General features: G+C 37.4%; 1 long non-coding RNA gene across 2 annotated transcripts; it reads right to left on the bottom strand.

Annotated features, from left to right (window-relative positions):
- Positions 1-516: 516 nt before the first annotated feature.
- LOC122021147 lies at positions 517-5,136 on the bottom strand. 2 transcript variants are annotated; one of them, XR_006122463.1, is made up of 4 exons: positions 4,758-5,136; positions 4,464-4,528; positions 3,879-3,947; positions 517-1,251 (listed from the first exon to the last, which is right to left on the bottom strand). It is a non-coding gene; the product is annotated as an uncharacterized LOC122021147 (long non-coding RNA). The 2 variants fall into 2 exon arrangements; XR_006122462.1 differs by lacking the exon at positions 4,464-4,528.
- Between the last annotated feature and the right edge of the window lie 8,716 nt (positions 5,137-13,852).

The following is a 13,852-nucleotide window of genomic DNA, read 5'->3' as shown; positions in this document are numbered from 1 at the left end:
CTACTATTATTTGTGTGACCAAAGGAATACCAACTATTAATTTTATTTGTCATAAAGTTAGGTTGACAAGAATAAAATTAATGGATAAAACCTCCTCTTACAAATGTTTGAATTTGTATACGTCCACACTATCGTGGCATACAAAATTCACGGTGTTTTGAGGTGTTGTTGAATTTAAATAATATTGTTTGAGAACTCAATATTATTCTAACACTACAATAAAAACCCTCATAGACATCGGTTTTCCACCGATGTCTATGAAGGCGATGTAAAAGGTCTGCCATTTTAAACATCGGGTTAAAACCGGTGTAGTAGCACTTAACGACATCGGGTGTAAAACCGATGTAATATTATATGTTAATAACACCAGTTTTGGCAGCGGTATACGACCGATGTAATATTAGTTAATGACACCCGTTTTGCAGCAGTGGAAAACCGATGTAATATCAGTATTGTTTAATGACACAGATTCGATTTCTGAAATAGTGAAAAATCGATATTATACAGACAAGTTAATATCCATGTAACCAACACATAAATATTATACACATCAAGTCCGTATCCACATAAATATTATACACATCAAGTCCGTATCCACCAATTGACTGGTTGAGGTACCAATTAGCCTACTACTTAAGTAAGAAGTCCTTTTATTCAACTATTCGGCATCCATCCCTTTGCTTGATTTCTTCTACCTCATGGAGGCCACCTTCTTTATCCTTTCCTTTACGTCAACTGCAGATGCATCTGCCACTTCAGCTTCAATGTCTCCTTTCTCCTGATTCTGATCATGCTCCTCCTGTTCCTTTGATGATTTTTCTTTCTTGGATTTCTTTTTCTTTAAGATTCTGTTCTCTGAAGGAGCACCAGCACTTTCTTTCTTCTCCCCTTCACTACTTTGCTCCAATTGCTTCTTGTCTACATAACAAGGATAAACAAATTCAACACACATTAAACAGTCGCTTCATATGTATGAAGCAACTCAAGTGAATTAAAATTTACTATCTATCAAAAATAAACTAATTAAAATTTGCAATGCCCATTTCATATAGAAGTGCATCCAGCTCTGCCATTTCCTTTTTCTTAAGCTCCTTCTTTGACAGTTGCCTTTCAGCATCTTTGGGTGGTGCTGAAACAAGAGCAGGTTTCTCAATGGTTGGTTCTTTCCTAACAGCCTCTGGTTCATTTTTTAGGTTCCTCAACATCATCATCATCACCCTTGTCAAGACCATCATCCTCACTTTCACTTTCCTAAACACAAGGAAAAAGAGAGTACTTGTTATAAATAAAATAAACTTAAATATCTGATATAAACAAACATGTAAGAAAAGAACTGACTCTCACATGTGAGAGTAAAGCAAATAGTAGATAAGCATAATCACTAGCAAGCAACAGAATTAGCTAATAGGAAGAGAAGATTTTTATTTAAACAGATAGGGGTGTCAATTCGGGTGGGTCGGGTCAGGTTGGGTCGGGTTGAGTTTTTTTTTTTTTTTTTTAACCCAACCCGAACCCGACCCGAACCCGAGTTCAACCCAAAACACCTCAACCCGAACCCGAACCCGACCAACCCGATCAACCCGAACCCGACCCATATAACCCGAAAATCCGATTCAAAACGACTTTTTTGGGCTATTTTCCCTATAATTCTTCACTTTTATCTCAATATTTCATCATTATCATAGAAACATGATATTAATATACATAAAAATATCTAAATTTTTAAAATAAAATTTGATTTAACCCCAAAAAAATCCACAAAACCCTATATTTAAGTCAACCCGGGTCAACCCGGGTCAACGCGAACCCAACCCGACCCAACCCGAGACTCTTTTACTCTCCAACCCTCCAACCCGAACCCGACCCGAACCCGAAAATGCCCAATCCGAACCCGATTTTTTTCGGGTCGACTCGGGTTGGGTCGTTGGGTCGGGTTCATTTTTGACACCCCTATAAACAGATAACCTCAGAAACTCAAAAAGATTCTACTTGTATTGACATAATAAATTTCAATAACCTCAGACAATCACCATTAAAATAATATTACAATAGAGGAGAATATTAAATTAAGAATTACTAATATCACCTTTTAGAGCAATGTTGAAACATCATCTTCTTCAAAATGCTGCTAAATCTTGAATTGTGATTGAGCTTAAAGATTATTCTCATATTTCAAGTTGATACTACAGCAAAGGAATAAGCAAAGAGTGATACAACATGCTAGTATGAAAAACAATCCAAAACATAGATTTAAATAATGGTTTAACTGGCCACGATATCAATAGCACATAGATAACTGGATATTGGTGTATTAGTTAGCTTGACTATGGAAACAATGTTAGATGCCTAACACAATTGAATTAGACTACACAAATTAAGTGTTTATTAAGTGTATCCCTATACAAGTATCAGGATGTTGAGTTTGCAGCCTAACAGAATGGATAGTATTAATTTGAGATTTTGAGAGAAAGCACACATTTAGTATAAATCACAAAGGTATTTATACGGATCAATTTGAATGCTCGATGGTTTATAGAATGCAGGCAGTTTCTCCACCTCATAACCATATCAAGTATAAACCTTTGTAGCCAAAAGAAAGCATAATATAAGGATTGAAGGTAAACAAGTGAAGAAGAAGAATGAGAAGGGAACAAAGGAATGATACTTTTAAACTTTGGTATTAATACAACTCAAAGTTACTAACAAAATTGATACGAATTCCATCATTTAAGGGGAAAAAAGTAATTTTTCCTAAAATATACATGGAAAAGAAAAGAAACTACAAATTAGAGAGGAACTATGTTTTGGAGAAACTACCCAACACACAAAAGCCATTGTTTCTTAGTTGCATTTTTCATAACAAAGAAAAAGGAACAATTCATACCATTTTGACTGGTGAAGAGCGACTTTTTTAGCTAAAAAATAAAAAAAATAATACACAATTTTCCAATATTATAAATCATTCAAAATACTAAATTTTAAAATAAAATTTAATATAGAATTTTCTAACATTTGAAAATAATATCTACAATATTCTAAAGAAATTTCATAAGCAACCAACAAAATGATAACTAACAACACTATTAAAACAAAGGTAGAGCAATATAACATGAGATTTTATGCTTGGATGTCGGTGAAGAGGCGGCACTGCAGCTCCTAGTGTTCCTTAACTTATTAAAGTCTCTTCATTTTTTTAGCTTTTCGACGTTCTTCCTAGTACTTTTGAGGACACCTACTCAAACAAAGACATATACTACAAATTAAATATCAAATTGTACACCAGATTCTAATTGCGCTACTTAAATGTTACATAACCATAAAAACCATTTGATCTAGTCATCTAACAGAAGTGCAAAAAGTGTTATCTATGTAACCTAAATGATAACCTCTTGAAACAATATAGTGGCTCTTAAATTTCTTATGAAGCAAAATTTTCATTCTATGTCACTGCATACAAAGCTTCTATTATAAACCATGCAAACATTATTTTTCACAGTGAACAAGAAGCATTAAATTCTAAAAGGGGCAATCTAGTGCAAAGGTTCCCACACACTCCATGTGATACTGAGGAATAAGTCATACATTAAATTCTAAAAGGGACCATTAAAAGAAAGAATGTCTTAAATAAAAATGAATCCAGAAAGTTACCATATGCTCTGGATTAATCCTTTAAGTTTACATTGATCATGAGCTAAATCATAAGAAGAGAAGTGGAGTGGCATGTTACATTAGTTGACTTTCTAATCTTTAGTTTAAGTTTCATCATTTAAAGAAACAAGCCAAATGTAGAAGACAAGCAAGAACTACTACACAATCAACGCAAATAATAGAATCATGCACTAAAGTCAAAGAAACTAAAGAAAACAAGAAGAAATTACCCATCTCAAATGTAGAAAATGTAGAGTGTCCAAACCATCTAGTCAGAGGGTTTGCTTCGAACTCAAATCCTACAAACATAGGATATAGAACAAAGCTAAGTATTAACATAATTCTAATAATCATAAACAACCTAGGTAGGTTAATCATCTGTTCTCCTTTTCTAGTGATTATTTAACCTTCTTATATGTGTTGTAACAAATTCTAAATGAATTGAATAAGGACTTATGATTCATTTAATCAATCTCAGCAAAATTTGTAATGCTGAATTCAGAGCACGGAATGTTACATCAATGGCATTATGTTTTCAGGAATTAATATGGCAAAACTAAATTTACATTAGATCCAATCCAAGGAAAGGAATGCAAAGGGCTATGATATCTGGATCTCAAATTTTACCTAATTGATATTTCTTGTTATCAAATCAATTGATTGTTTGCTTAAAATTTAAGAGTTCTATAAAATTTCTAACATAATTACGAACCTGTCCAAATTCCATGCACAAGCACTTATATTATTTTTCCTATACACCTTATGCATGGAAAGTAAGAATTCCTATACACCTTATGCATGGAAAGTAAGAATACCTTAACCAACTCTCGTACAGGAATCAAAGGGACCAGGAAGATCCAATCCATTATTAATAAGTGACCTTTTCATCAAAAGAGAAGAACAACACCATTAGACGACGAAAGGATAAATCCTAACTATCATTTGGATTGATTAATCGATCCCCATTTAGTTATTTGATTAAATTTTACTGTTAGCATGCATGCATCTATGAACTTTAATTCAATTAACTTATTAACCTAACATCCAATTAATCAATCATAATTAACAAAATCAGAACTTTAATTAACATTGTTAATGAAACTGATTACCCAATTCGGCTACGTTGAGGGCAGGGCGTGCGGACATCGACTGCGTTGAGGGCAAGGGTCGGGTCTCTGTCAGAAGACTGCCAAGGATCTCAAGTCCTTGGCGGCGGCCGGGACAGTGCCCTGCTTAGGTCACCAAGACGATGATGAATAGAGAAGGGGTTCGGCGAAGACCCCATGTCGGCCGAGGGAGGTAGCAGAGGGCTCGTGCGGTCGGTGACGATGGGAATGTGGTCGGCGTCTTCTGCGTCGGCACACGGTGGGGAGGGGAAGACGGAAGAGTCCGAAGTAGGGCCGCCGGCTTCGAAGTCGCGTGAGGGCGGCTTCGAAATCTCAAAAGAGAAGAGAGGAAACGACGGAGGCTAAGGGCAAAAGGAAAAAAAAAAAACAAATTTTGTAAATCAACATTTCCTTTAAATAAGATTACCCAACAGAGTTTTTCCCATCCCTCGTTAGTTATCTGAATTACTTATAAATTCATTAAACAAACCCCAAATAAATCTAGAAATTTTTTCTAAAATTTAATAAGTGGTTATATAAATTCATTTTCCAATTATTTATAGATTTATTATTTTATTTTATTTTTTCCTAAATTCATTGAATTGCTATAGATATAACATTTAAGAGAGAAAAATATCTCGTTATATAAATTTCACTTCATCTATGAAAATGAGATTCTATAAATAAACTATTGTTCATGAAAATGGACAAATAACTATGTTGGATTATTTTTTAAAAAAAAATAATTTTCAAAGACAACACCATAATCTTAAACTCCAAAACACGCACATAAGACAACAATTTAATAAAACCGTTGTTTATTAACATGTAACCAATGCTAATAGACAACGGTTGATTAAAACTATTATCGTATGCTAAAAAAAAATCTCATAGACAACAGTTTTCAAAAATCGTTGTCTTTGACATACAAAAGAAAATGATTTTTTAAAAATTGTTGTCTATTTTCATAAAAACATGGCCAACAACAACAGTTTTCAATAAAATTGTTGTTAAATGAAAAAAAAGACAACAGTTTTTTGAAAAACCGTTGTCTATTAGGTGTGGTTGAATCTCAAATTTCTTGTAGTGTCGGTGGAACTTAATATCACCTTTCTCCCTGGTCGTCTTCATCTTGCCTCCCTCCGCCGCTACTACTCTGAACCCTAGAAAACAAGACCAACTCGCCACCTCTCCTTTCTCGAAATGCGAAGAAGGGCTCCTCTTCTTACCCAAAGGGAGGAGGTGGAGGAGATGTGTCGTGAGTCAATCCTGATCGGGAGAGGAACAGGCGAGGAGGAAAGTGGTGGTGGCGTCGAGACGGTATACGGTGGATGGTGGACGACGCGATATAGGTTTAAGTTTGGAGGGAAGAGTGAAGTGTTGCAAATTTTGGCTAAGTATTGGTGGAAAAATTAAATTATTATTTTTTGGTTCATTAACACCGGGTTTTAAAAACCGCTGTTAAAACTGGTGTCTATTAACGAAAAAAAGGCGCTCATAGACATCGGCTAAAAAACCGATGTCTATGAGCGAAAATCTGCACTCATAAATATCGATTTTTAGAAAAACCGGTGTAAAATACTCAAAGACATCTATTTTTGCTTAAAATTGTTGTTGTTCCACCGATGTCTATGAGGGTTTTTCTTATAGTGTAAATTCAAAAGTCTTGACTAAAACTGTTTTTGTGATTCTTAGGATGACTTTCAACCCACTGGCTATTATTCTAAAAGAGAACAAACTTACTGGTCCAAATTACATAGATTGGAAAAGAAACCTGGGCATTATCCTAACTGCCGAAGGTTATAAGTTTGTACTGTTAGAGGTCTGCCCTAATGAGCCTAATAGTGATTCTAGTGAAGAGGAGATTGAGTATCATAAGAAATGGGTCAAGGCAGATGAGATGGCGCAGTGTTACATTTTGGCTTCTATGTCAAATATGCTGCAACATCAGCATTAGTCCATGCCTACTGCCTATAACATGATGTACAATCTCAAGGAACTCTTCAGACACCAGAATCGGGCTACTAGGCAAGAGACTATGAGAAACTTAATGGCAGCCACCATGTCAGAGGGGACACCCGTAAGGGATCATATCCTCAAAATGATGGCTTATTTGAACGAGATACAAATCCTTGGAGCTGAAATCGATGGGGAAACCCAGGTCGATATTATTCTCCAAACGCTACCCAAAAGTTTTGAGCAGTTCCGCCTGAACTATAATATGAATAAAAGGATTTATTCATTGGCGGAACTATTGACAGAACTTCAGGCAGCAGAAGGGCTATTTCGTCATAATTCTCAAATTTACTTTGCTGAAAATGTTTCTACTTCTAAGTCGAAAGGCAAGAAGAGGAAAAAGAAACAAGCTGGCTGGCAAAGAAAATGAATCGATCTCTAGGTACTGGACTTAAAGCAGGAGTGAAGAAGCCGAAGGGCAAGTGCTTCATTTGCAAGCAGTCTCGGCATAGGAAGGCGGACTGTCCTCCTAGGAAAGAGAACAATAAAGGTATATCTTATTCTCTAGTAGTTGAAACATGTTTAGCGGTGTTATCTACCAGTACCTGGTGTGTAGATACAGGAGCCACTGATCATGTCTACAATACATTGCAGGGGTTCCAGGAAACCCGACGACTATATAAGGGAGAGATAACCGTCTACATGGGCAATGCTACGAAAGTGGCGGTTGTTGCAGTGGGAGATGTCTACTTATCATTTGATAGAAATAGAACTTTGATTTTGAGAAATTATCTTTATGTACCAAGTTTTAAAAAGAATTTAATTTCAGTTTCTAAACTATTTTTGGATAGATATACTGTTTCCTATGATGATAAAGTGGTTATCAAGAAAAATAGGGTAGTCATCTGTTCTGGTACATTAGTTGGCAATTTGTATACTCTAAATTTGATTACTCCCACAAAGCAACAAATGGAAATTAATAACACATCCTCTAATTCTAATAAGAGAAAGGAACCTTCAAAAATGAACCAAACATATCTTTGGCATCTAAGACTTGGTCATATTAACTTAAGTAGGATTCAAAGGCTAATAGCCGATGGACTCTTGGGTTCATTAGTGTTGGAAAACTTTTCAACATGTGAATCTTGCTTGGAAGAAAAAATAACCAAGAGACCTTTTAAGGCCAAGGGGTATAGAGCAAAAGATGTGTTGGAATTGGTTCATTCTGATTTGTGTGGTCCTATGACTATCCAGGCGAGAGGTGGTTTCGAATATTTTGTCTCTTTTATAGATAACTATTTGAGATATGGGTACATTTACTTGATGCACCGCAAGTCTGAGTGCTTTGATAAGTTCAAAGAGTATAAGGCTGATGTGGAGAAACATCATGGTAAAAGTATCAAGACACTACGGTCTGATCGTGGTAGCGAGTACCTCTCAGGAGAGTTTAGGAATTACTTATCAGAGGTTAGGATTCAATCCCAATTATCTGCACCTGGTACACCCCAACAAAATGGTGTGGCAGAACGAAGGAATAAGACTCTTATGAAAATAGTTAGATCGATGATGAGTTATTCAGAATTACCAAATTCGTTCTGGGGATATGCTTTAGAAACGGCAGTGTACATTCTGAATTTAGTACCTTCTAAATCAGTACCCTCTACTCCCACGGAATTATGGAATGGGCGTAAGTCTAATCTGAGTCATGTTCAGATATGAGGTAGTCAAGCACATGTGCTGAAGGGAGATGCTGATATGTTGAAATCTCGTACAAAAGTTCAGCTGTTTATAGGTTATCCTAAAGGAACGAAAGGTGGTTTGTTTTATAGTCCTAAATATCAGAAGGTCATTGTTAGCACTAATGCCCGATTTTTAGAAGAGAACTATGTAATAAATCACAAGCTCATGAGTGAAATTGTTATAGAAGAAATGAGAGAGGACACGTTTACTTTAGTACCAACAGTGCAAGAAGAAATATCACAAGAAACTGCAACACGTATCACAAATGATACACAACTACAGATAGTGCCTCGTCGTAGTGGGAGGGTTGTGAGGCAACCTGAAAGATTCATGTTTTTGGAAGAATCTTCGGACATGATCCCAGGTAAACATGAACCTGATCCTCGAACATATGACGAAGCACTCCAAGATAAAGATGCAGCATCTTGGCAAAGAGCAATGAATTCAGAAATAGAATCTATGTATTCTAACAAAGTTTGGGAGCTAGTAAAACCATCAAATGGTGTAAAAACTATTGGATGTAAATGGATCTACAAAAGGAAAAGAGGGACAGACGGGAAGATGGAAACCTTCAAAGCAATGCTTGTAGCGAAGGGGTATACTCAGAAAGAGGGAATCGATTATGAGGAAACCTTTTTGCCAGTAGCTATGCTTAAGTTTATCCGGATACTCTTATCTATTACTGCTCATATGGATTATGAGGTTTGGCAAATGGATGTCAAGACAACTTTCCTTAACGGAAGTCTTGAAGAAAACATCTATATTAAGAACCAGAGGGGTTTATTGCAAAGGGCAAAGAGCATCTAGTATGTAAGCTCAATCGGTCTATTTATGGACTGAAGCAAATTTCAAGGTCTTGGAACATCCGGTTTAATGAAGTTATCCAGTCTCTGGATTCATTCAGTGTCCGGATGAGTCTTGTGTAAACAAGAAGAGTGACGGAAACGTGGTGATATTTCTTGTATTATACGTAGATGACATTTTGTTAGTTGGCAACAATATCAAAGTATTGTTAGAAGTAAGGGTATGGTTGTCCAAGCAATTCGATAAGAAGGACTTGGGAGAATGCGCACATATTCTCGGGATCAAAGTAATAAGGGATCGCAAGAAAAGAATGTTGTGCTTTTCCCAAGCTTCATATATCGATACTATCCTAGCTCATTTTAGCATGCAAGACTCCAAGAAAGGTTTTCTATCTTTTCGGCATGGAGTATCTTTATCTAAAGAGATGTCTCCTAAGACATCAAAAAAGATAGAGGAAATGAAGGCAGTTCCTTATGCTTCAACCGTAGGAAGCCTAATGTATGCAATGTTATACATGAGACCATATATCTGTTTTGTCGTGGGCATGGTTAGCATATATCAAAGTAATCCAGGACAGGGACATTGGACTGTCGTAAAGCATATATTAAAGTACTTGAGAAGGACTAGAGATTATATGCTGATTTACCAAGCAGATGATTTGCTCTCTATGGGTTACACAGATTCTGACTTCCAATCAGATATGGACAATAGTAAGTCTACCTCAGGTTATGTGTTTACTTTAGGAGGTGGAGCCATAGCATGGAGGAGTGTTAAGCAGAAATACGTTTCAGACTCAACCATGGAAGCTGAGTATGTCGCAGCCTCTGAGGCAGCCAAAGAAGTTGTATTGCTGAGGAACTTTTAATGGACTTAGATGTGATTCCTGGTTTGCCCAAAATCATCACAATTTATTGTGATAATAGTGGTGCAGTAGCAAACTCGAAGGAACCACGAGCCCATAAGGCAAGTAAACACATTGAGCGCAAGTACCACCTAATACGAGACATCGTAAAGCGAGAAGAAGTTGTTGTCGCCAAGATTGCATCAGCAGATAACCTGACAGATCCTTTCACTAAGGCCCTTCTGGCGAAAGCATTTGATCGGCGTGTTGAGGGAATGGGAATCAGATGTATGACAACATTTATGGCAGCATAGTCTTTTAGTATAAGTGGGAGATTGTTATACTAAAAGTCTAATTTTTTGTATAAACATTTATTTTGAAATAAGAATCACATTGGTCAAATGTCTACATTTATGCTAAGTGTAGTTGTCCGTTTAATTTATATTGTAGATAACATGATGTGAGGAGACACACAGAAGTTCATGTTATCAGTTCCTTATAAATTATAAATAGTAGCTCACAACCAAGATGGAATGGGGCAAACCATTGGAGTGGTTGTAGTGTAATTTGGTATTAATTTATCTTGACTATAAAATTACACTAGTATACTATGAGTGTATTGAGCAGGACCATTTGAGGTAGTTTCTTTTTATACTGACTATATAAAAGAACAAAGTCTCTGTTATTATGAAAGTGCGTACTCTTGATCATGATATAATAACAAGCACGTATACTTAATATTTATTTCTTTAATTTATCAAAAGGTGTGATTTAGTTTATTAAATTAATAGGCTTGATAAGTTGGGAAATGATATTGTTTATATGGTGTGTTGTTAATTATAGAATGAAACTGTATCCTAGTAATCTAGGTTAATGATATTCCCTTGAGGAGCTCATAAGGATTGTCATGTAAACCCTGTAGGTAGACTTTGTTCGACATGACAATAAGCTTAAGTGGTACTACTCTTGGAGCTAGATATTAATTAAGTGAGTTGTCAGTAACTCATTTAATTAATGGGCATTCGATATCTTAAACACAGGGAGACTAACACACTCATAATAAGAAGGAGCCCAAAATGTAATTTGGGATTGGTGCGGTAGTTCACTAATAGTTCTCTAGTGGAATGAATTATTATTGATAAAATTAAGTTGTGTGTTCGGGCCGAGGGAAGCTCACACGAAGCTTCAGTAATGGAGAGCTCAGCAAAGCTCAGATCGCAAGGAGGAAGAAGAAGAAGGATCAAGCCGTTCTGTAGAGGCCCTCCACCTCGTTATATAACTTGAACCTGCGAAGAAGACAGAAATCTAGCCGTTGTGTCTCAACGGCTAGGCCTGGACCGATCAGGCTCCACCCTGATCGGTCCAGGGAGGATCTGATCGGTCAGGGGACCGATCAAGGCCTAGGCTGATCGGTCCCCAGACCGATCCCAACTCTCACAGAGAGTTGTTGCCGATCCCTGATCGGTCTGTGGATCGATCAGGCCATAGGTGGATCGGTCCACAGACCGATCCCCCTATTGATCCCCTTATTGTTCTCTTCTTACTGATCGATCACCAGACCGATCAGATAACCCACAGAGAGCTACTGTGTGGTTACTGATCGGTCACGAGACCGATCAGATAACTAAGGTATCACTGGATCGGTCAACAGACCGATCCAATGCCTCTGTTGGTTTTAGAGCTTCCCAGCCCTAAACCCTAACGTCTTCCTGGTCCAGAGAACGAGCTACCGAGCCCTCTCTGACCTAGTCCGGAGAACGAGCTACGGAGCCCTCTCCGACTTCCACGTCCGGTCCAGAGAACGAGCTACCGAGCCCTCTCTGACCTAGTCCGAAGAACGAGCTACCGAGCCCTCTCCGACTCTACGTTCGGTCCAGAGAACGAGCTACCGAGCCCTCTCTGACCTAGTCCGGAGAACGAGCTACCGAGCCCTCTCCGACTCCATCTAGTCCAGAGAACGAGCTACCGAGCCCTCTCTGACCTAGTCCGGAGAACGAGCTACCGAGCCCTCTCCAACTCCATCCAGTCCAGAGAACGAGCTACCGAGCCCTCTCTGACTCCATCCAGTCCAGAGAACGAGCTACCGAGCCCTCTCTGACCTCCCATGCCAAGCTTCCATACTTGGACTTTTCCCGTGCCAAGCTCCCTGCTTGGACTTTTCCGTGCCAAGTCTCCATACTTAGACTTTTCCTCCCTGCTTGGACTTTTCCGTGCCAAGTCTCCATACTTGGACTTTTCCCGTGCCAAGCTCCCTGCTTGGACTTTTCCGTGCCAAGTCTCCATACTTGGACTTTTCCCGAATCAGGTCAACTCAAGTCGGGTCAACCAGGTCAACCTTGACCAAAGGTTGCACCCACAATCCCCCAAGTTCGTATTCTTGTCAAACTTCTCCATTCTTGTCAAACATCAAAATATACCTCGAGTCAGGTCAACTCGAGTCGGGTCACCCAGGTCAACCTTGACCTAAGGTTGCACCAACAATCTCCCCCTTTTTGATGTTTGACAAAAACCATAATCAAGTTAGGTTAACCTGATAACCTAACTTAGTTTTCCAATGTTCTTCCTTGAACATTCTCCCCAGACTCCAATGTTCTTTCTTGAACATTCTCTGGACATTCTCCCCCTTTTTGACACACATCAAAAAAGGAGTGAATCAAGGTCAAGAGTTTCTTCCTAATGAAAGTTCCATACCTTTCATTGAAACCCTTAATTTCCCCCTTGATACTAAAATCAACAATCAACTTAGTGATAATCTCATATCACTTATCCTCAGAAATCTTGACGAGTAAAAACTCCCCCTTGACCATTAGGTAAAACTCCCCCTAAAGATCAACTCCTCCTTAACCATTGCACCAACAATGTCTTGGAGAGTTTCAACCCTTTAGAAATCTAAAACACCAACTTCCACAGCTAAAATTTCAGACAACAGTCGAAAATCAGCATTTTGGCACGCTCTGATCGGTCACCAGTTCTCTGATAAGAATTTCTGATTTTTCTCCCGAAATTCAGAAACCCCTAAAAAATTACAGAAAATTCTAAAAATTATAAAATTTTGAGGATACATTCCTCATAACATATATTATCATTGAAAAAATAGTTTTCTATGAAAATAACTCCCATTTTTTAATCTTGATACAAAGTTCGAAATACTTTGAAATAGCTCAAGGTTAATCCATCTTTGTATCAACTTGCTCAATGATGAATGCTATCACTAGAAAAGCTTCATCAAGGTTTTTCAAATCAATTTTGAAATGATCTTAAACCATTCAATTTAGGACCACAATCTTAAGGCTAAATGTACATGACTTGTACACAAGTTTTCCCTATGATCCTCAAATTCGAATTAGGTTCATCTAGGTACAAGAACTATGCACCTTGATCCTAACTCATAATCCTAATATCTCACACACATCTAAGATGTATCAAACACATCCAAGTCAATTTTGATGTGAGATATGGGTTTAGGTCATCTTAAGCTAAGTTCTCATGCATTTTCTAAACAACAATTTGATCTCCATATCAAATTGTGTTTCTATCCTTAAATCAAATTAATTGATCATAACTGCAAGAGATGATGACATGGCATAAAATAATATCATAAGTGGAAACATGTGCCAATGTCATGATGTCATGTCATCAAGTATGAAACTTAAATAAGGCATGACATATAACTAACCTAAGCATTATCATGACATTTCAAATGATAATAAAATAAAGATGGTGTCATGACATGACATATAACAAACAATGTATGGCA

This window comes from Zingiber officinale, chromosome 9A, assembly GCF_018446385.1.
Source record: "Zingiber officinale cultivar Zhangliang chromosome 9A, Zo_v1.1, whole genome shotgun sequence".
In the NCBI taxonomy this organism is placed as follows: Eukaryota; Viridiplantae; Streptophyta; class Magnoliopsida; order Zingiberales; family Zingiberaceae; genus Zingiber; species Zingiber officinale.
This window is presented reverse-complemented; position numbering and strand designations above follow the sequence as displayed.